The following is a 20,144-nucleotide window of genomic DNA, read 5'->3' on the forward strand; positions in this document are numbered from 1 at the left end:
TGGTTCTTTCAAAATGTACTATTGAACTTAGGGTTAAAAGTATATGCTTTATAGATGTGTTATTTTAGAAACGTATGCTAGTTAAGAATGTTTGCTGTTTAAATCAAGTTAACGTTTTAAGAGTGCAGGAACCTGCTGCATGTAAATCAAGTAGGCCAGAACAGATAATGTCATGTAGTTTAAATCGTCATGTGCTCGTTAGAGGAGAGGTCGTGAGGTGTCCAGTATGGAGCTCTGAGAGTGTTTTATGGCCTAAGATATGGTGAAGTCTGGAATTTGAGGCCCACTGCAGGACGAGCTGTATGCAGGTGCGAGGGTCCTAATCAGCTCGAATGAAAGGGACTTTGTTCAGTGGCGCCTTGCGCAGGCCTGTAGGAGTTTCCAGGAATTTCAGGGGGTATCAGCGCACGGAAGAAGAAGCCTGGGAACCAAGGTCAACTTTAACGAGGGTCTTCAAGAGTACCATCATGGAGTTTGCCGCGGAAAGATGTACCACGTGAGGGGCGTCCCAAGGGGCGTTTCTATTGGAAATGTGATTTGGTATTAGGGAAAATGACCCGGGAGGAGAGCAGAGCAGATGATTTTGGGAGCCTAAGGAAGCGGATGGGTAGGCAGATAGGCTGATCAGGAGAGACCCATTATCAGAGAAGAGACAAAGAGAAGTGCGTGATCTTCTTAGGAAATCACCACGGCTGACACCTAGAGGGTAAAGATCTTGTTAAGTAGGGATGTCATTTAGTATAGTGTAGGGACAGACTAACCTTAATTTTCTTTCTGTAATGACTTTGAGGTTGCAACTTGTATTCATTTTGGCAACACTCATGTTATTAGAGCTTGTACTTATTATTCTGTTTTTCAGACTCAGACTATTCAAAAAGTTCATGTTCATAGTGATACCGATATACCTTTTGAATCTCATTTTGAGAAGTTTGTATCTTCAGTTATCTTTGACTTTATATTAAATCTTTAAAACTTAATTTTGGTCAGTGGTCATTTAGAGTGGTGTAAGTTCTTAAATTGATTGTTTACTTCGAGATTACCTTTTACTCAAGACAGGTACCAACGATTCAGTCGACAGGAAATGGGATTTGGTAAGATAATTAGAAACCAGTAATCCCGCGTTAGCAGTTGGTAGCAGAGTGAGGATGGTTATCTTCTTGAGGAAGGTAATCTAGAGAGGTTAGTTTACCCCAAGGCCCGAGACGCCGAGAGACGAGCAGCGGAAGAATCGTGTGCCGAAAGGTGCAGACGGTGCGAGAAAAGCAGCAGTATCGGAGAGTGAGTATAAAAAGGGTCATGCGTGAACAGATTGCGGTGTTTTGTGTTGTATTTGTATTGTAATGTCTTGCGGAGTTGAATGCCTGTAGTGTGAAAGAGAGAAGGTTGTGAGCGCGCGCAACCTGGTAAACTGGTAACCTGGTAAACGGGTGAACTGGTGAAATCTTAAGTTCAGGCCAGAGCTTAAGTGGTTTTGGGTGTATCGAACATCCAGGGTAGTTGTCGACCATAGTACGGAGGTCACGAGGTACCATTGACCGCCGTGGATCCAAGATAGGGGGAGTGTAAGAGTGAGTGTATGAGTAACGGACGCTGGTCGAAAGTTACTGCGTGTGAGTAACCTATCGGAGAAGGCGATTGTCTGGAAGTAAACGGAAAGACATTTCGCCAAGTTAGGGTGACAACTACAGAAAGACTGTGGGCGTACAGTCAAAGAAAGGTGATCGCTTGGACGGAAGTAATCATTTTTCAGAGTATGAATGGGATGCGTGCATGACCGAGGAGACGAGCTGAGAAAGGAGGGGAACTGCTGCGAAGGGGGACGGGTGACGTCGGCTAGAGCCGCGCTGTGATTGAGCGGTTGGTGTGACGTTAGCTAGAGCCGCGCTCTGGTTGGGCGGCTAGAGTGACGTCGGAGGAAAAGCCGCGTACGGATAGGCCAGTTAGTGAGAACGGCGCTGAGATTGGTGGAATATCATCAGGAAGTAAACAAACGCGGAGAAAAGAGAAATCATGAAGTGTTTTAAGTGTTTGAAAGGGATTTTTAAACGTAAACGAAGTGAACATTATTACGGGGAAGAGGCTCCCCCAGAGGGTACGCCAGCTCATTATATGGCAACGAATGTGGGGCTGCATACGATATTGTGGATCGGGGCTTGGAATAAGCTTACGGAAGGAAATGAGGAAATGCAGTTCCCGAAGTATGGAACATTTAAGTTAGAGGTGTTACATCGGCTGAAAGCAACCATGTCCTCATTGAAACCCTCGCCCAGACCAACACAGTTTGAGGCTCTTAATGCATGGATTAAGGCTGCACACGACCGAAATTTGAACAGGCGTCAACAAAGGCTGACGCGATCGGTAAGGGCAGTGCGAGATTCCAAATGGGATGAGGAGGAAAAGCGTTGGAGGGTACAGACTATTGAGGTGGAGAAAATGTATCCGATGAGAGAGGTGTCAGGAGGAGGAAACCTCATGGAAGAAGACGAGGAAAGCGAGTCGGAGGACAATCTGATAAACAGATTGTTAATGGATAGACCACCTCCGAGAGTGGGATTGATAGAAGATAGAGGGCTCGCAAGGGAAGATGGGAATGAGATAGAGGGATATACACCACTCCCTATATCGGAATGGACACCTAGCAAAGGCGGAGAAACACCTCCAAACAACACTGTGCAGAGTGTAGTGGGAAGGTTTGTGGTGCAGAAAACGCCAACCACAGAAAGGGTTGAGTCTGTGGGATTGCCAGACGCTCTTCAAGTGCCTGTTACCATAGGACCCATAGTTTCGATCTATAATTCTGAGAGAGATAGAGGGGAACAACAAAGGCAATTGGATAGGGAAAGGATTGAGATGGAAAGGAGGAATAATGTGACGAATGCATGGAAACAATTACCAGGTTCGGTAACGTGGAACACCCCATTAGACACAACTGTCGGTCCCAATTCAGAACAGGGAGGTCCGAGAGGACCAATGGATCTAAGGGGACCGCGGCCAAGATCTTTTTCAGAGTTAAGAGCTGATTTGAGGGAATGGGACGGGTCCATAGTATCTCCGAGTAACAGGACAAGAACAGAACCAGAGTGGGAAAGCAGGGGCAATGGGACAGTATCTCATTGTGGGGCCAGCGAGAGTAGTCAGAGCCGGGAAGGCCAAAGTCAAGAGAATAGAGGGGATGCATGTCCTACAAATCAGAGAGAACAACCGGAACAAAATACTAAGATTGTAGAATGTGAGGAAATGTCCCGTCTCTGGGGGAACGGAGGAGATGAGGCGGTACGGGCTTTTCAGAATAGGTTTAGGTGCCTTCATCATACACTTGGGGAAGACGTTCAACATTGGAGAAAGGAGAACAGCGATAGGTCCCGCCACGCCTCGAATACTCAGGAAGCACAGGGAAGTAGGGAAGAAAGAGGGAGTAATAGAACCTCTTACCCTCTATCCCGTGAAACTAGCCAGGATGGAGAGAGAGAGGCTGGGAGGCATGAAGGAGTGTTTCACCACCCACCCCGAGAAGATGGAAAGGCATGGGACTTAGAGAGATGGGAACAGGGGAGGACTCCCTATAATTCACCAATACCTAAACGTAGATCTCGGAGCTGGGATGGGAGAGATGCGGATGGAGGAGCTAAATTGAGTGTCTTGAAAGCTGAAATTAAGGCAAAAAGGCTTGATGTTACCAGTTTAAAATCAGATGTTGATGAGATAATAGATGGAACATTGCCTTTGGAAAGGATAGAATTGTACGAACAGGATGAGTTATTGTTCATGGCAAAGGATATTACTAGGAAAGCTAGAGCGTTTCATGAAAAACTGACTGATTTGGCAGACAAGTATGCCGTGGATTTGTCTAGGACAAGGGCATTGCAGAGCAACCACAGATTACAGTACGCAGACCAAGATCTAGATGAGAAGAGAACTACTGGATTAAAAACACACATAAGAGAGTTGGTAACAGGGATAAGAGTGTGGAGAGAACTGGATAAATGGGAAGAAAGGTGGTCGAAAAAGGGCACAGTTAGACGAAGTACAAATGTGATGACCCCTGAGGGAAGGGTAATGCAGATGGAGGCATTCCCTTTGCGAGAAATATCAAATGGAAATTATGTACATGTGCCCTGGAGTAGAGGAGACTTAGCCGCATTTACCAACTCATTTCCGAAGTTGCGGGACAATCCAGTCGAGTGGTATAAGCAGGTAGAGAGGTTCGTTAAAATCTCGAAAGTACTGTGGATAGATTTGAACACGTTGTTTGACATCGTGGTCCCATCTGATTTATGGACCCCTTGTAAGACTAGTGTCGAATGGCCAAATGCTGAACCATTGAGGGATGTTCGAACAAATGGACCATCTGAGATTGTCATGCGAAAGTATGAGAGGGTAATAGCATGGCTGAAAGATAAGGTACCACCACAGGATATAGATTGGGTAAAAATAGACCGAACAAGGCAGGAACCCAAGGAGACAGTTCACGAGTTTTATGAAAGATTGTTGAAAACATTCAAGCAATACAGTGGACTAGATGTAATGGATCCCAAAGACATAGGGCAGTTCGTGTCAAAGTTTGTCTTGGGGTTGAGACCTGATATTTGTTTGATGATACAGCAACATTTAATCTGTTGGCAGAACAAACCACTAGATGAGATTTTACGATATGCGAGGTACTGCAGTGACGAGATAGATTCTAAAGCCAAGAATCTAAAGGAGAAATTGATGGTGGTGCAAATGCAGTCCGCTGGGAAGGGTGGTCAGCAGAAGCAGGGGATGGGACGAAAACCAAATGGTCAGAATAAAGATAATGAAGAAGGGCAGAGACCTAGGATAGACTTTGCCACTTTAAAGAAAACGACAAAGTGTCATCTGTGTCATCAGGTGGGGCATTGGCGACGCGAGTGTCCCTTTAACCCTGAAAACGGAGAGCTAGAAGTAGAAGAGCAGGTCCAAGAAGACCCAGTGCAAAAAGTGACAGTCCCAAGCAGTAAGGTGGCCAAAGGGGGGACTTCGGCTCCACGGGCCCAATTCCCACAGCCACCAAAGATAACAGCTGGAGGAAAGGTCTTTAAACAAATGCCTCTGTTTATTGAGGAAGAAAAATGTTATTACATTGATCCATTGACAGGACAACGGGTGAGCAGTGAAGAGGACTGTACCCTCGGGGCAGTTCTAGAAGTGGATCAGAGAGGGCCATTTGTTGAGGCAGAAGTGGCAGGGTGTCCCACTACGTTCTTAGTGGACACTGGGGCTACTCGTTCGACTCTGAGATCAGCGGTAGTTCCAGACTTGCCAATGTCAGGGGAAACAATTCAAGTGGTAGGAGTCGCAAATAAAAGAATGACTAGTCCCTTGACAGAACCAGTGTCTGTGAAAATTGGAAACCACATGAACGAACATCAGTTTGTGGTTTGTGACTCGAGTCCGGTATGTCTGTTAGGTAGGGATTTGTTGTGCAAATTGAACTGCACCATATACTGCACCCCACAAGGAGTGGAGGTACAGACTACCGACGATGATGCTACCTTTAAGGTGGCCAATTCAAAATTCTGTGTAGAACTATATCCTACTCTGACTGTAGAAGATCTTCCACAAGACTTAAGAGATGCAGTGGCGTCAGAGGTGTGGGATTTCACAGGAGAAGATATAGGATTGATTAAAGGGGTAGAACCGGTAAAAATTCTGGTAAAACCAAATGTTGAGTTTCCAAGAACGCCTCAATACAAATTGTCCCAGGAAACGATTGCAGGAATAAAGCCTGTGATCGAGTCAATGATACAGCAGGGAATACTGAAGGAAATCGTGGGCAGTCCTTGTAACTCCCCGATTATGGGTTTGCAGAAACCTAGCGGGAAGTTTAGGATAGTTCAGGATTTACGAAAAATTAACAACATAGTCGTTTCATGTTGTCCCGTGGTACCGAATCCATCAGTAATATTGTTTCAAATACCATGTCAAGCAGAATGGTTCACAGTGATAGATCTTTGTCAGGCTTTCTTTTCAATCCCATTGGATGAAGAGAGCAGGTACCTTTTTGCGTTTAAAATGGAAGATCGCGTTTTAACATGGTGTCGAATTCCACAAGGATTCACAGACAGTCCATCCATCTTTAATCAGTTGTTGAAAAAGAATCTTGAGAATCTAGTACTGCCGCAGAACTCGGTTCTGGTACAGTACATAGATGACCTACTTGTTGCGTCAGAAACAGAGGAAGCTTGTAAAGTAGATTCAATTGCCTTACTGAATCATTTAGCTGAAAATGGACATAAGGTATCTCCGAGCAAGTTACAGTATTGTCTGACAGAAGTACAGTATCTAGGGCACAGGTTAGAAAAAGGGAAACGTAAGGTGTCCCCAGAGAGGATTGAGGCGATAATGAAAATGAATGCGCCTACAACACAGAGAGAAGTTAGAATGTTCTTAGGAATGGTGGGTTACTGCCGACAGTGGATAGTTAACTTTTCACTGAAAGCAAAGCCCTTACAGAAACTGACGCACAAGGAGGTGAGTGATCCGGTACCATGGGATGAAGAATGTCTGGTGGCGTTTTTACAGCTGAGAGACGATTTATGTCGTGCTCCGGCTCTGGGAATGCCAGATTATGAAAAGTCGTTTTCACTCTATTGCTGTGAGAGAGAGGGATGTGCTTTGTCAGTCTTGGCACAGACCCACGGTAATGCCCGTAGACCAGTTGCATATTTTTCGGCTACATTAGATCCAGTAGCCGCAGCGTTGCCCGGATGTCTCAAATCCGTTGCCGCAACGGGTGTCAGCATTGAAAGGAGCGAAAGTATTGTAATGGGACATCCAGTGGTGGTGTATGTACCGCATTCAGTTGAATTCTTAATGACCAGGACGAAGACGCAGCATCTGACCAATAGTAGGCTCACGCGCTACGAGCAAGTTATACTTGCCGCAGAGAATGTGACTCTCAGGAGATGCTCTGTCTTGAATCCTGCTACTTTGATGCCTTTACCTACTGTAATAGAAGGCGAAGGATGTGAAGACCACGATTGCCTTGATGTGACTGAACTATGCACGAAACCCAGACCAGATATTGTGGATGAGCCATTGTCTGATCCCGATGAAATTTATTTTGTTGATGGCTCATGTTTAAGAGACGATACTGGTCGGTTGAGAGCAGCTTATGCTGTTTGTACCATTGCTGGGGTTGTAGAGGCCGCTTGCCTGGAAGGAGTACATTCCGCACAGGTAGCAGAGATTATTGCCCTAACTCGTGCCTGCATAGCAGGAAATGGAAAGAGAGTCACCATCTACACGGACAGCCAATATGGTTTCGGTGTGGTTCATGATTTCGGGCAGTTGTGGTCTCAGAGGGGTTACATGACTTCCTCTGGTTCGCCCATTCGAAATGGAGAATTTGTGCGATTGCTGATAGAAGCATTACAAGGTCCTGTTGACATTGCAGTGGTGAAGTGTGTAGCTCATACTAAGAATACAGATTTTGTGTCACAAGGTAATAGATATGCTGATGAAGTCGCACGCTATTGTGCGGAACAAAGTTATTCTTTCTCAAAGGTGGAAATAGAAGGTGCAGAAGAAAAGACTGAACTAAGTATGATGCTAGAAACGGTAGACACTTGGGAGGATTTAAGGATAATGCAGGAGAACGCACCTGAAACAGAGAAAAAGGCATGGGAAATAGCAGGCTGTGTGCGAAGTGAAATGGATTTTTGGGTTTCAGCAGATGGGAGAGCTGTGTTACCTGAAGAATTAGCTAATCCCATGGCGAGAGAAATACATGGTCCAGTACATCTAGGAAGGGATGCTATGATGAGAGTTTTTAGGCAGACTTGGTATTGCCCGAAATTCAGAATAGCGGCAGAATCAGTATGTAAGCGATGTGTTACCTGCCAACAACTGAACGTAGGCAAACGAACACCAGTCACACTGAGTCACATTGGGAGGTCGGGGGGGCCTTTCAATAGAATGCAACTAGATTTCATCGAAATGCCAAGAGTCAATCGCCTTCGGTATGTGTTGGTGATTGTATGCGTATTTTCCAGATGGGTTGAAGCGTACCCTACACGTAGGTGCGATACACTCACAGTGGCTAAATTGTTGCTCAGGGAGTTGATACCGCGCTTCGGGGTGCCTGCCTCTTTGGAATCGGACAGAGGAAAACATTTTAACAGCGAAATAGTGAAGATGTTGTGCTCCACACTGAATATCGATCAAAAGCTGCATTGTAGTTATCGACCAGAAGCTTCAGGAATTGTGGAACAAGTGAATGGCACTTTGAAGAATAGATTGGCTAAAGTAGTGGCATCCACATCCTTGAGTTGGCCAGATGCTCTTCCATTGGTGCTCATGAGCATGCGCAGCACACCTGATAGGAGGACAGGTCTCTCTCCCCACGAGATCCTGATGGGGAGGGCCATGAGACTTCCTACAGTTCCAACTACTGCTCTATTGAATATTACAGATGATCTGATCTTGGATTATTGTAAAGGACTGTCTGACGCCATCCATTCTGTGTCCCTTCAGGTGCATGCGGCTGAAGTTCCAGCAGCGAGGAACCTGTGTCATGAGCTGAACCCAGGGGACTGGGTCCTGGTTAAAAAGCACGTCCGGAAGAACTGCCTAGATGTTCGCTGGCGTGGGCCCTTTCAGGTAATCCTGATCACGAACACCGCGGTGAAGTGCGGGGGGCTGCCAAATTGGATCCATGCATCCCATACTAGAAGAGTTCCAGCACCTCTAGAAGGAACAGCTCCCATCCCAGACGAAAGCCCGGAAGTGGAAGAAGAGTCGCAAGAAGGGATTGAGGCAACTGAGGAGGTGTCGGAAGAAGTTGGGAACGCATCGGATTCAGAAGAAGAGCGAAGGCAGGACGGCAGTGAGACAGAAGACGCAACTGAAGGAGAGAGCAGAAGTGAATACGACTCAGACTCAGATCCGTATCGGAGCGATCAAGAACCAAGTGGGAGGACAAGGAATAGGAGAATAAGGCTTGGAGCTGCCACTTGGCCAACAAGGAGAAGAAGGCTAAGTTTGAGGTCGGCCCAGGAAGAAACGCTTACTCCTATATCCGAAGACTCAGATCCAGAAGAAGATATCCAGGATCAAGCCGAGGAGGGTCTTAGAAGATCAAGTAGGGTGCGAGTGCCTAGCAGAAGATACTCTACTCCCGACTGGACCTACCTTGTTGCAGATGTCTGGGAGACACAGAACAGGGAGGATCAGGGAAGTGGAACTGATCAGAACTGACCCGATCATCACAGTGCAAATAAAGTTTCTACTGCCAGGAGCGGAGACCGAAAGGTTGCTGACACTCAACATCGTTCATCCTGCTCTCCTGAGTGGAATAAGAAAATTGCTTTTAGAGACAGTTGAGTTTCCAGTTTGCTGTTCACGATATCCAATATTGGAGGGAACTCTTCTTCGTTTGGAAATGCTTGAACGAGTAGTAGAATTGCTAGGAGTGCTTATTGTTGTGGACTAATACCATATTGTGAATGTCTTCAAAGGGGTGCAGATCTGGAAAGGTGAAGAAAGTGATCTTGATTAGAACGGACCCCTTTGTAACTGTGGATGTAGAACTGATAGTACCAGGATTGGAAATTGAAAAAACGCTAACTCTCAATTTCGTCCGTCCACTTGTCTTGAGCGAAATAAGGAGAATAATCCTAGAAAGGGTTGACTTTCCATGTTGTGGTACGAACTGTCCAGAACCTGAGGGAATGATACTTCGGATGGACGTTTATGAAGAAGTAGTGTCACTCCTTGAGTCATACATAACTTCAGACGAAAATAAGACTGTTGCAAAGAAATTGTAAAAACTTGTTGCAAGATAACCTAGCGCCGAGTGGAAGAAGAAAAGTGATAGGGGTTTCATTTTAGTGGATGGAGAAGGGCTAGGGTTGTCTATTTTACTGGACTTTGAACTGTTTTGCGGAAACAAATTGTCAAGCTTCCAAGTGTTTCAAGAAAGACATTGCAAGAAAGAAAGACTTTGTTTGAAAAGAAGAGGAAGTGAATGCTGGAAGATAGTCGGAAAACTACACTGTTTGAGAACATGGAGGCTGGCAACCCGAACCGCAGGGCAAAATGTATAGCTGTTACATTTTTAGGAGTAGTGGTTTCTCTTATAATTTTAGTGGTAACTGTTTCATTCCTAGCGGGACACGAAGGGGATGGAACCACAGTTAAGGAGGATAAGGGAGTGTCAACACCGAGAACTACCATTATTAAGGAGAAGGGAAACATCAATGAGAAAGACAAAGCGTTGTTAGATGCAGAAGTAAAAAGGTTACATATGGATGAGTCACAGGGGAATTACAAGTCAAATGCTTATGCTAAGTTGCTTTATGAATATGTTGATGCCATGGAAGTAAAGGACTGTTATGTCTGTATGCAATTACCAATTTCGGTGGAGGAGGGTATCAAATACCATCATCTCCCGTTGACATATGGGATAACGTGCAGTTTATTGTTAAGTATGTTTTATGGACGAGACGGATTTGAGTATTACTTCTCGAATTTCGACTCGACATTGCCAGAGGTTCCGAATTTCAAGCATTTGAACAAATGGGACTACTACAAAAGCGAAGACAGATTACACAAATGGTTTATTCCATGGAGAACGTTAGATACTTCACATGCTCGAATAAACAATCTGACTTGTCAAATATCAGAAGTTGAGAAAAAGTTTATAGCACAGGTAGATACTAGATACAGGAAGCAGAAGGTATTGAAGGCATCAGGACAAGGAGAAACAGATTGGACCAAGGAGGAAAGGGCACAACAACGAAAAGGTAGTATTGGTCCAATTGCTTTGGATAAGGAGAAACGGGGGAAACTGTGCATTCACAGGAGTTACTCCTATTATGAAAACGTTTATGTAGGACAAGTAAATTGTGAACATGCCTTTCAATTGGAGTACTACTCTAAGAACTTCATGAAAGGGATGCAAGCAATACCAAATGTATATTTTGTATGTGGAAGATATGCCTATGTGAAGTTACCAGATAATTGGTACGGATCATGCTATCTGGCTGTTGTCTTCCCTAAAATATACCATGTTGAGAATTTAGACACGCCTAAGAAAGAAATATCAACTAGATGGAAGCGAGGGCTGGGTGCAGCAGAAGTAGTTGGAGATGTAATAGGTGCTGCATTCCCTTTCTTAGGATTGATAATGAATGACATTAAGATCAGGAGGTTAGCTACAGTCGTAGATAGACTGTCTGCCAGTACTGCAAGATCCTTGATGCTGATAGAAGGGGAGATGCAATCGATTAGGGCAATGGTTCTTCAGAACCGACTTGCTTTAGATGTTCTGTTAGCAAAAGAGGGAGGAGTCTGTAGGGCCTTGAAGGTACAGGAATGCTGTACTTACATTCCAGACAATTCAAAGCCTCTAGAGAAGTATATACAAAACATCACTGCCATACACTACGAAATTGAGGACCTGGCAAAGGTAAATGTGTGGGAAAAAGTGGGTCATGGAATGGGTAAAGTTGGAAGTTGGTTTGCCAACTTAGGAAAGGGTATCGTTTGGTACATATTGAAACCCATCATCATAGTAGTGATTTGTGTAATCACTTTGTGGGGATTGGTGCGTTTGTATCAATGGTATAGAGCAAATAGGTTACAGAGAGCTATGAAGAAACAGGAAGAAGAGTTGACAGCGATGCAGGACACTCAATATAAGAGTCTGAAAGCATTAGAGAGTATGAAAAGAAGTGGTACTGTCCTGACTTCACTTTAAAAAGGTTCTACATTTTAGTGTCATGGTGATGATGACCCCTGAAGGTCATCAAAGGGGGGACTGAGAGAGCACAAGTTTGAAAAAATGTATAAGTACGCCATATTTACAAGCACGTAGTTAGTTAACATGTACTTTGCACCAGAGTGTTTATATTTAGAAGTGAAATACACAGAGTGTCTTATATTCAGTAGTGAAATGCATAGAATGTTTAAGTAGAGTAACAATAATCATAACTGTGTGAGACTAATGTAGAAATGTTTGGGATGAATATGAAAACCTCACGTTCTCATGTTAAAGGAATAATGTAAGAGTTGAATGGAACTCTAAAAACCAGTATATTGTGTAGGCCTCATGGCAATTCACAAGCAAATCTAAACGTGCTGCTAAAATAATGTGAGACAAGGTTGACATGGTTCTTTCAAAATGTACTATTGAACTTAGGGTTAAAAGTATATGCTTTATAGATGTGTTATTTTAGAAACGTATGCTAGTTAAGAATGTTTGCTGTTTAAATCAAGTTAACGTTTTAAGAGTGCAGGAACCTGCTGCATGTAAATCAAGTAGGCCAGAACAGATAATGTCATGTAGTTTAAATCGTCATGTGCTCGTTAGAGGAGAGGTCGTGAGGTGTCCAGTATGGAGCTCTGAGAGTGTTTTATGGCCTAAGATATGGTGAAGTCTGGAATTTGAGGCCCACTGCAGGACGAGCTGTATGCAGGTGCGAGGGTCCTAATCAGCTCGAATGAAAGGGACTTTGTTCAGTGGCGCCTTGCGCAGGCCTGTAGGAGTTTCCAGGAATTTCAGGGGGTATCAGCGCACGGAAGAAGAAGCCTGGGAACCAAGGTCAACTTTAACGAGGGTCTTCAAGAGTACCATCATGGAGTTTGCCGCGGAAAGATGTACCACGTGAGGGGCGTCCCAAGGGGCGTTTCTATTGGAAATGTGATTTGGTATTAGGGAAAATGACCCGGGAGGAGAGCAGAGCAGATGATTTTGGGAGCCTAAGGAAGCGGATGGGTAGGCAGATAGGCTGATCAGGAGAGACCCATTATCAGAGAAGAGACAAAGAGAAGTGCGTGATCTTCTTAGGAAATCACCACGGCTGACACCTAGAGGGTAAAGATCTTGTTAAGTAGGGATGTCATTTAGTATAGTGTAGGGACAGACTAACCTTAATTTTCTTTCTGTAATGACTTTGAGGTTGCAACTTGTATTCATTTTGGCAACACTCATGTTATTAGAGCTTGTACTTATTATTCTGTTTTTCAGACTCAGACTATTCAAAAAGTTCATGTTCATAGTGATACCGATATACCTTTTGAATCTCATTTTGAGAAGTTTGTATCTTCAGTTATCTTTGACTTTATATTAAATCTTTAAAACTTAATTTTGGTCAGTGGTCATTTAGAGTGGTGTAAGTTCTTAAATTGATTGTTTACTTCGAGATTACCTTTTACTCAAGACAGGTACCAACGATTCAGTCGACAGGAAATGGGATTTGGTAAGATAATTAGAAACCAGTAATCCCGCGTTAGCAATGCTTTACATAGCACTGGAGATAACAAAGTCAAATGTGTACACCGTGGGGCGATTTAAATTGACGCACTACCCACCCCCCTCTTCTGCTTTCCTGCTGTGAGGAGTGCTCAATGGCTTGCTGATACAGTTGTCTTCATAATGGCTGGCTGTATAAGCCAGTATTTTGATGAAACAGCTTTCCACCCTTTTCCCTCCCACCTTCCTGGAGAGAAGGGATGCGAATCTCCCTTAAACAAAAAGCGCAGCCCAACTATGAACGACGGATTGAAAATGTGAGGGTTAGTGCTGTGACAAAACAAAAACATTTTTTTTCTAAGCGGGAAGCTGCAGAAGGGAGAACAGACTGTTACTTTCCCCGTGTGATGTGCTTTAGTGCAGTCCCTCTCGCCTGCAGCAGCGGATCCTGCTCTGACCTGCATTTCAGCATAGATAGAGACGGGAGCGTCATCTGCTGCAGCTTTGAATGTGCGAGACATGCGGGGATAGAAGCGAGGCTCGCAGGGCTTGGATAGCCATCTTGAAAGCGGCTCGCGCTGCCCTTCTTCGCCTTTAAGGCACACAGTGACCTGCCTGCTGCGGGAGGAGGAGCGGCTTCCTCAGAGTCAGGTGCATGTCTGAGGGGATGATGTCATCTCCTTAACTAGAGGAGAGAGGCGGGCATGCAGAGGAGGGAGAGATGCTCCTAATTGCTGGGCTCCAGCTGGAATGAGACGGACCCGCTTCATCACCCTGCAGTCTGTGAGTATCAAGGATCGAACCTCTGCCTTCACCACCCCTTAGTCCCGCTACAAACGTCGACTCTGTGTGAAGGTGACACTGTCGGTGTGTGCAAGGTGGGGGATGGGATTGGGAGGGAGGGAGGAGTTGTCCTTTTCAGTATCCCCGACTGCGGCTATATTGTCATTACTGGCCCAGCTTGCAGAATAGGAAGTTACTCGCATTATTGTATTCCGGCTTTTTTTCGGTTATATGTGGCAATCGGATGTCACGACGGACTTTTACTGCGAATGTAGCAGACACTGTCATTTTCAGATTGCTGACGTTGGTGCCTGAATTCCTATGAAAATACATGTTTAAATTGGTTGCATACGCTCAGTAGGTGCGTCATATTTGTTGGTGATGGTTGGCAAGGATTTGCATTCGATTTCATTCCGTGATATGCTGAGTATGTATGATGCAAAATGCTGCCATTGAAGAAGACGCTTTCATGGCGGGAAAGCGTGGGATAAGGCTTCAAGGCCTGGAATAAAAAGTGGAGGAGGTAAAGTGAGCATTTGTTGCTGATAAAGGAAGTGCTTGTTCACAGCATCAGTGCCGTGAGCCATTTAATGTTACATATTTGGCATTAACGTTTTTTTTGTGGCTGGCCAGCCCGAATTTCATTGTAAATAAGCAGCTGCAAGATATTTCATTAGCTGTTGTATTGGTATTCTAATGTGATGACAGTGACTCTGCGTGATTCGGTTCTTTGAGGATAATGCTCAGTGACAGATCGTATAAGGCCATGTGAGGGGCACGTGGAGGAGTGAAAATGAAATTTTTAAATGGAGATCAGCTCTAATACCACCCCTGTGCAAAGGCAGATTCGCTAATTTCACTCAACAGCATGTGCATAAACCTCATCATGAGTCCAGCAGCGCTATATAAAACCTTTTAAATAAATAAAATAAATACATTTGGTGGCTCTAAGCACCAGCAACCTTGGTGGCTGTGGCTTGCTACACGAGTCAAAAGCTGAGCATGTTTATTTACCATGTAAAGCGCTCTGATACTCTTGGGTCCAGCAGCGCTATATAAAACCTTTTAAATAAATAAATAAATTCCAGCATCTGCCTCACAAAACGGTTTTCCAACAGTCACAACCGGCTGTGGCTCCTTCGTAATGGCGGAGTACCGTCGCCCCCGTGCTCAAAGACAGCAGTAAAAAAATTAAATGAATATAAATATTTTTACTATCATTTTATTTTTTAAGTGACTGGCTGAGCCATGCGTGTGTAGGGAGAGGCCGGGTCATGGCAGGGAGGAAGAGTGGTGAACACTGTAAATACTCATGTCAGATTGAGCGGCCATTTTAGGCCGGCCAAACAGACATGCACATTTAGGTTTCTTAAGCCCACGTGTATTAAACAGCTGCTGTATTCTACAGCCGGATGGAGAAACGGCATAGACACCCTGGCCTGAGGTAGCAGCAACCACCCTGCTCAGGCCAATCCCTGCACTGCTGTCATATCTTGAGAGTAGCAGCTGGATTGGATATTGGATGGGGCGTCTGTCCCAGGGACTGCCGGGAGCAGAGGAGCACAGAGGTAGCCGACAGCATAAGGTAAGGAGTGTTTTTTTTTTTTTTAAAACATTAAGGGCATCATTAGGATGGTCCGCCCGCCATTCTATTGTAGAATGGGACCGCCCGGCATTGGGTCCCATTGGTGAAATTAGGATGCATCTGCCACACTGGCGGGCGCATCCTGCATTCTTGACATTGCAGCGAGCAGTGCTCTCAGCAACGCCCGCCGCAATGCCAAGAAGGCATGTCGTGCAGTTCCATACACAACGTGGCAGGCACCACACGGTTCCTGCTATGTTGTGCATGGAACTGCAGGGGGGTATATAGGTACCCCCCATGTGCACCCCCACCCCGCGGGCCCCCAAGGCGAAAACCGCCTGCCTTTCCTGCTGATATGCTAATATAGATGGCGGTGTCTCCCAGACACTGCCACCATGTTAACAGCTTTTCCGCCCGGTCGACTCTTCGACTGGGAGGAAAACCAGCGGACGGTCTTTTCATCCGCCGGGGTCCCCCCGCCATGGTAATGTGGTGGGGGGAAATTACAATGCGGGCGGTGATTTTTAGCGGGTGGATGTCCACCGCCTTACGGGTGGATGTCCACCGCCTTACGGGCGGTGGCGATCCGCCCGCTATCCTAATGGCCCCCTTATTATTACCCGCCTCCACGCTACCGAATATCTGCAACTGGCCACAAATGTAACACCCATGCATATACCTTTTAAATTAAGTATTGTTAGGGATGTGGCCTAGCATCAAGCATTCCTGAACATCATAATACATGCAGCACCAAACATAGCTGGAAGCAATCGCGGCCCATGGAGGGAGTTCCGCAGGGTGGTGGGCGGGAAGGGGCAGGGTGGGGGATAGTAAACTACAGAATAGGGCCGAACGGAGGTAAGTAAACAAATAAATAAATAAAACTAATTTTGTTGCTGCATCGCATTTGGCAATGCAGCGCGCTCAATGAAATTCGTTTTATTTATTTGTTTACTTACATCTGTTTGCCCATATTCTGTAGTTTACAACCCCCCCAACCTGCCCCCACCACCCTACGGAACTCCCTCCGCAGGCCGCTACTGGCTGGAAGCCTTACAACAATTACTGTGTTCAGTGTTTGCATTTTCACAAAAACGTGAGGCGGAAGCAGGTGTTCAACAGACAGCTCAAATTCTTCAATCTAGCCAGAACACATTTGAGATAATTGTGACACCCAGGGAGTGCCTGGGCGGTCTCCTAAGCTGATTACCGACATGCATTTAGGTATTCTGGAATGATCCAAGAATAGTAATAAGGTCCTGTCCTTTCACATATGGAAAGAGAAAAGGCTGATCAGCCCTAATTGGTGCCTTCATGTTGTGTTGCCCTCCTACTAGCACCCTGATACTCTATCCAGAATAGTTTTTTTTCTGATATGAACTCGGTACTATTAGTCAGAGCTGCCCTTTTTCATTGGTAATTAAAAGGCCTACTAACCATAATCTATATATAAATGTGTACATAACTTTGTACCAGGAGCTCCTTACATTTATAAGGGAATTTTTTTAAAGGAAGAGATTAGTGCCTCCAATCTCTCCTCCTTTATCCTTTTGGTTTACCTCTCATCCTGGTTCCAGTACTTGAAAAGCATCTGGTGTAGAACAAGGCCTTCCAACAGCATATAGATCACAGAAGTCAAGGGTTTCCTTCACATGGAGGCTTGTGAACATGTTTCTACATCTGAAGTCGCTACCAACATGTATTGCTGTATACCCACAGCCATCTCCATATTGGCTCTAAGAGAAACTAAGGAGTTTGCTTTTTCCGATCCCTGTTAAGGAGAACCCATTCGTGAGCCCACCTCTCCCTGGTGGGCATGTAAGAGGAAAAGTCATCAACCCTGGTAGGGACTTCAATTCACACATGTTTCTCCTGTAGCGTAGTCCAAACAATTTTGGAGTGAACTCACTCCAAGCGGAGCTGGCGGGTGGGGTGTGGAAGCTGAGTCTGCTGTTCAGGTAGGCTGGTCCGGCGTTGTAGAGTGTTTTGTGTGCATGGGTGAGGAGCTTGAAGGTGATCCTCTTTAGGGATTTAAATGTACCTGCTGGAGGAAGGAATTTGTAACATGAAATTGTGTACTTTTATTTTGAGACAGTGCTCTGCTCCCTAATGTTGAGGCCCAATCTTTAGCATAGTTTTTCGTAAATAAACTAAACCAGTTAGTGGTGTACCGAAACTTAAGGGGCCCCTGAAAGGTACATTGAGGGGCTCCTGCTCCTGATTTAATGAGGAGCTCTCAGGCCAGAGTACTGTGCAGAGGGGGCCTTTTGCAGCTCGGGGCCCCTTCCACAGTGCGGGGGCCTGTTTTACGCCACTGAAACCAGTTCAGTTTTCTGTCAGGATGAGGTTGTCCCATATAAAAGTGACCCCTTAACTCTGATATGAAGCCTTGTCCAATGACTGAGTGACCCCAAAAAATCTAGTACTTCAGAAGTACTGTTGCCCTCATCGTCTTCAAGTGGTTTCAGGGACATCTGATAAAAACATAGAAGAGTAGTTCTTAACCTTTTGACTTCTGGTGACCCCCATTTTAATCATTAGAGGACTCAAGTCAAAATACTTTATTCGGTTATAGAAATATATAACCATAAAAGCACATACAATTTAATCATACATTACAAATATACCATTAAATAAATAAAAAATGAGCAACATCATAGAACTAAATTACGTTATAATTGATTTTCTCAATCTAAAAACACTTTTTAAAAAGACCGAAATTGAAAATACAACCACAATTGTCTCTAATTGCTGAAGTGCCAAAAAAGCCGTACGGCAGAGCCTCATTATTGATTCTTTTAGGAAAGGGACGATCCATTTTTTCCTTTTGGGAAGGAATAAAATGTACAAAAAAATTGTATGTGTATCGTAGACTGATCAGAGGTGTCATCACAAGGGCATTTGCAAAGTTGTTTTGTCCAATCATTAACTACAGGGAAACTAATGAATCTGTGTAGGGAACACAGGCGAAACCTCGTTAGCAAGAATCGGTCATAATCTTTCTTTGGCAGGCGTAAATATGGCTGAAGACAGAAGGTAGTTAAAGTAAGATTGTGCGCTTGAACCGAGATTTTATTTAGTTCGGAAAACTGTCTTTGTCCAGCCAGAAAGTTCAGACAAATAGACTTAAGATGTGTTCTGCTCATTTCAGTTATATTAGTTGGTTTGTCGTAAAATTCATGTACACCTAAATTATTTAAAAACATTTCTACATAGGACAGCCATCCAATCCTTGTTGCCCCATCCAGACCCATACTACCTAGTAAAACTCCCCTATTAAAATGTGTCTCCTCAGTGGTCCATATCCTGTGCCATAAAAGGACTGGTTGAATCTTTATAATATCTTCAATATATGTCAGTCCGAGTTCCGTATGGCATACAAAAGAGGAGGTGCTATTGGGGACCATCAATAGCAATTTTAAAAACATATTTTCAGCTACCTGGATTGAGCCCACATCCGCATATCCCCATATGCCTGCTCGGTATGTAGCTAGGCTAACGCATTTCGCCTTATAGATTTCCATTAGTTCCACAGCGGGACGTCTACCAAGTCTCCTACTGAAGTTGGAAAGAGCGGACAAGGTCCTAATGTAGAGTAAGTTCCTGCTCTTACAGCCTGCACCCAAGACCCTTTGCGATCAAACAGTATCCCCAGATAAGAAAAAATCTTTGTAGTATCTATCTGCTAAAGATCAATTAAAAAGATTTCTTCTTTAAACATCCTGGCCCACAGTTCATTACATATTATTTTGAATCATTTATAATAAGACCTTTATCTAACATGTAGTTTGCAAAGCTGGAAACTACCTTTTGCAATCCCAACGGGGTACGCGCCATTAACACTGGGTCGTCCGTGGGAATGGACCTCTTTCCAGCCTGAGGTAGATCTTCACAGTCTTGAACTAATAATTTTTCGACACTGTTTATGTACAGGGTAAAAAAAAAGGGTGCCTGACGCCTCGTTTAACTGGATAACCAGGGCCCTTCCCCTATTTTTCCCTGCTTCTTTTTTGGCAAAGCACTTGCTTTTTTTCGTTTCCTCATATTTTTTATTTATTTATTTAAAACTTATAATGCGCATCAGCTACCCGCAGTGGGTTTCCCGGCGCAAGGGATAGACTGAAGAAGAAAGAAAAGGACAACACTACAGAGTTATTAACAGCTAAAACTGCAGAAGACTATTGAAAAAGTAAAGTTTTCAATTTTTTGCGAAAGCAAAGCATATTGGTCTCAGTCTTCAGAGCAGCAGGCAGAGCATTCCAAGATTTGGGACCTAGGTGGGAGAAAGATCTACCCCCCATCTTCACCAGTTTAAATCTAGGAATGACAAAATCACAGTTGGCCTGAGGATCTTAAGGTACAGCTAGGCCTGTAGGATTGAACCAGACTCTGAACGTATAGTGGAGCAGAGCCCTGTTTAATTTTAAAAAGGTAGCATAAAGCTTTCAATTTTATGCGGCTTGAAACCTTAAGCCAATGTAGATCGAAGAGCTTGGGTGGCCGAGGATCTCCTCGGGATGTTGCATAGGAGACGGGCCGATGAATTTTGCACGACCTGTA

At 44.5% G+C, this 20,144-nt stretch overlaps 1 protein-coding gene across 2 annotated transcripts in view; it reads left to right on the forward strand.

The window, feature by feature from the left end:
- Positions 1-13,821: 13,821 nt before the first annotated feature.
- Positions 13,822-20,144, forward strand: part of USP54 (ubiquitin specific peptidase 54) — a 2,015,813-nt gene continuing 2,009,490 nt past the window's right edge. For both annotated transcript variants that reach the window (XM_078643238.1, XM_078643239.1), the window contains exon 1: positions 13,822-13,999. The gene's annotated coding sequence lies outside the window, so the exon portion shown is untranslated. The remainder of the gene's footprint in view (positions 14,000-20,144) is intronic.

The sequence above is a fragment of the Lissotriton helveticus genome, chromosome 5_1 (assembly GCF_964261635.1).
Source record: "Lissotriton helveticus chromosome 5_1, aLisHel1.1, whole genome shotgun sequence".
Classification (NCBI taxonomy): domain Eukaryota; kingdom Metazoa; phylum Chordata; class Amphibia; order Caudata; family Salamandridae; genus Lissotriton; species Lissotriton helveticus.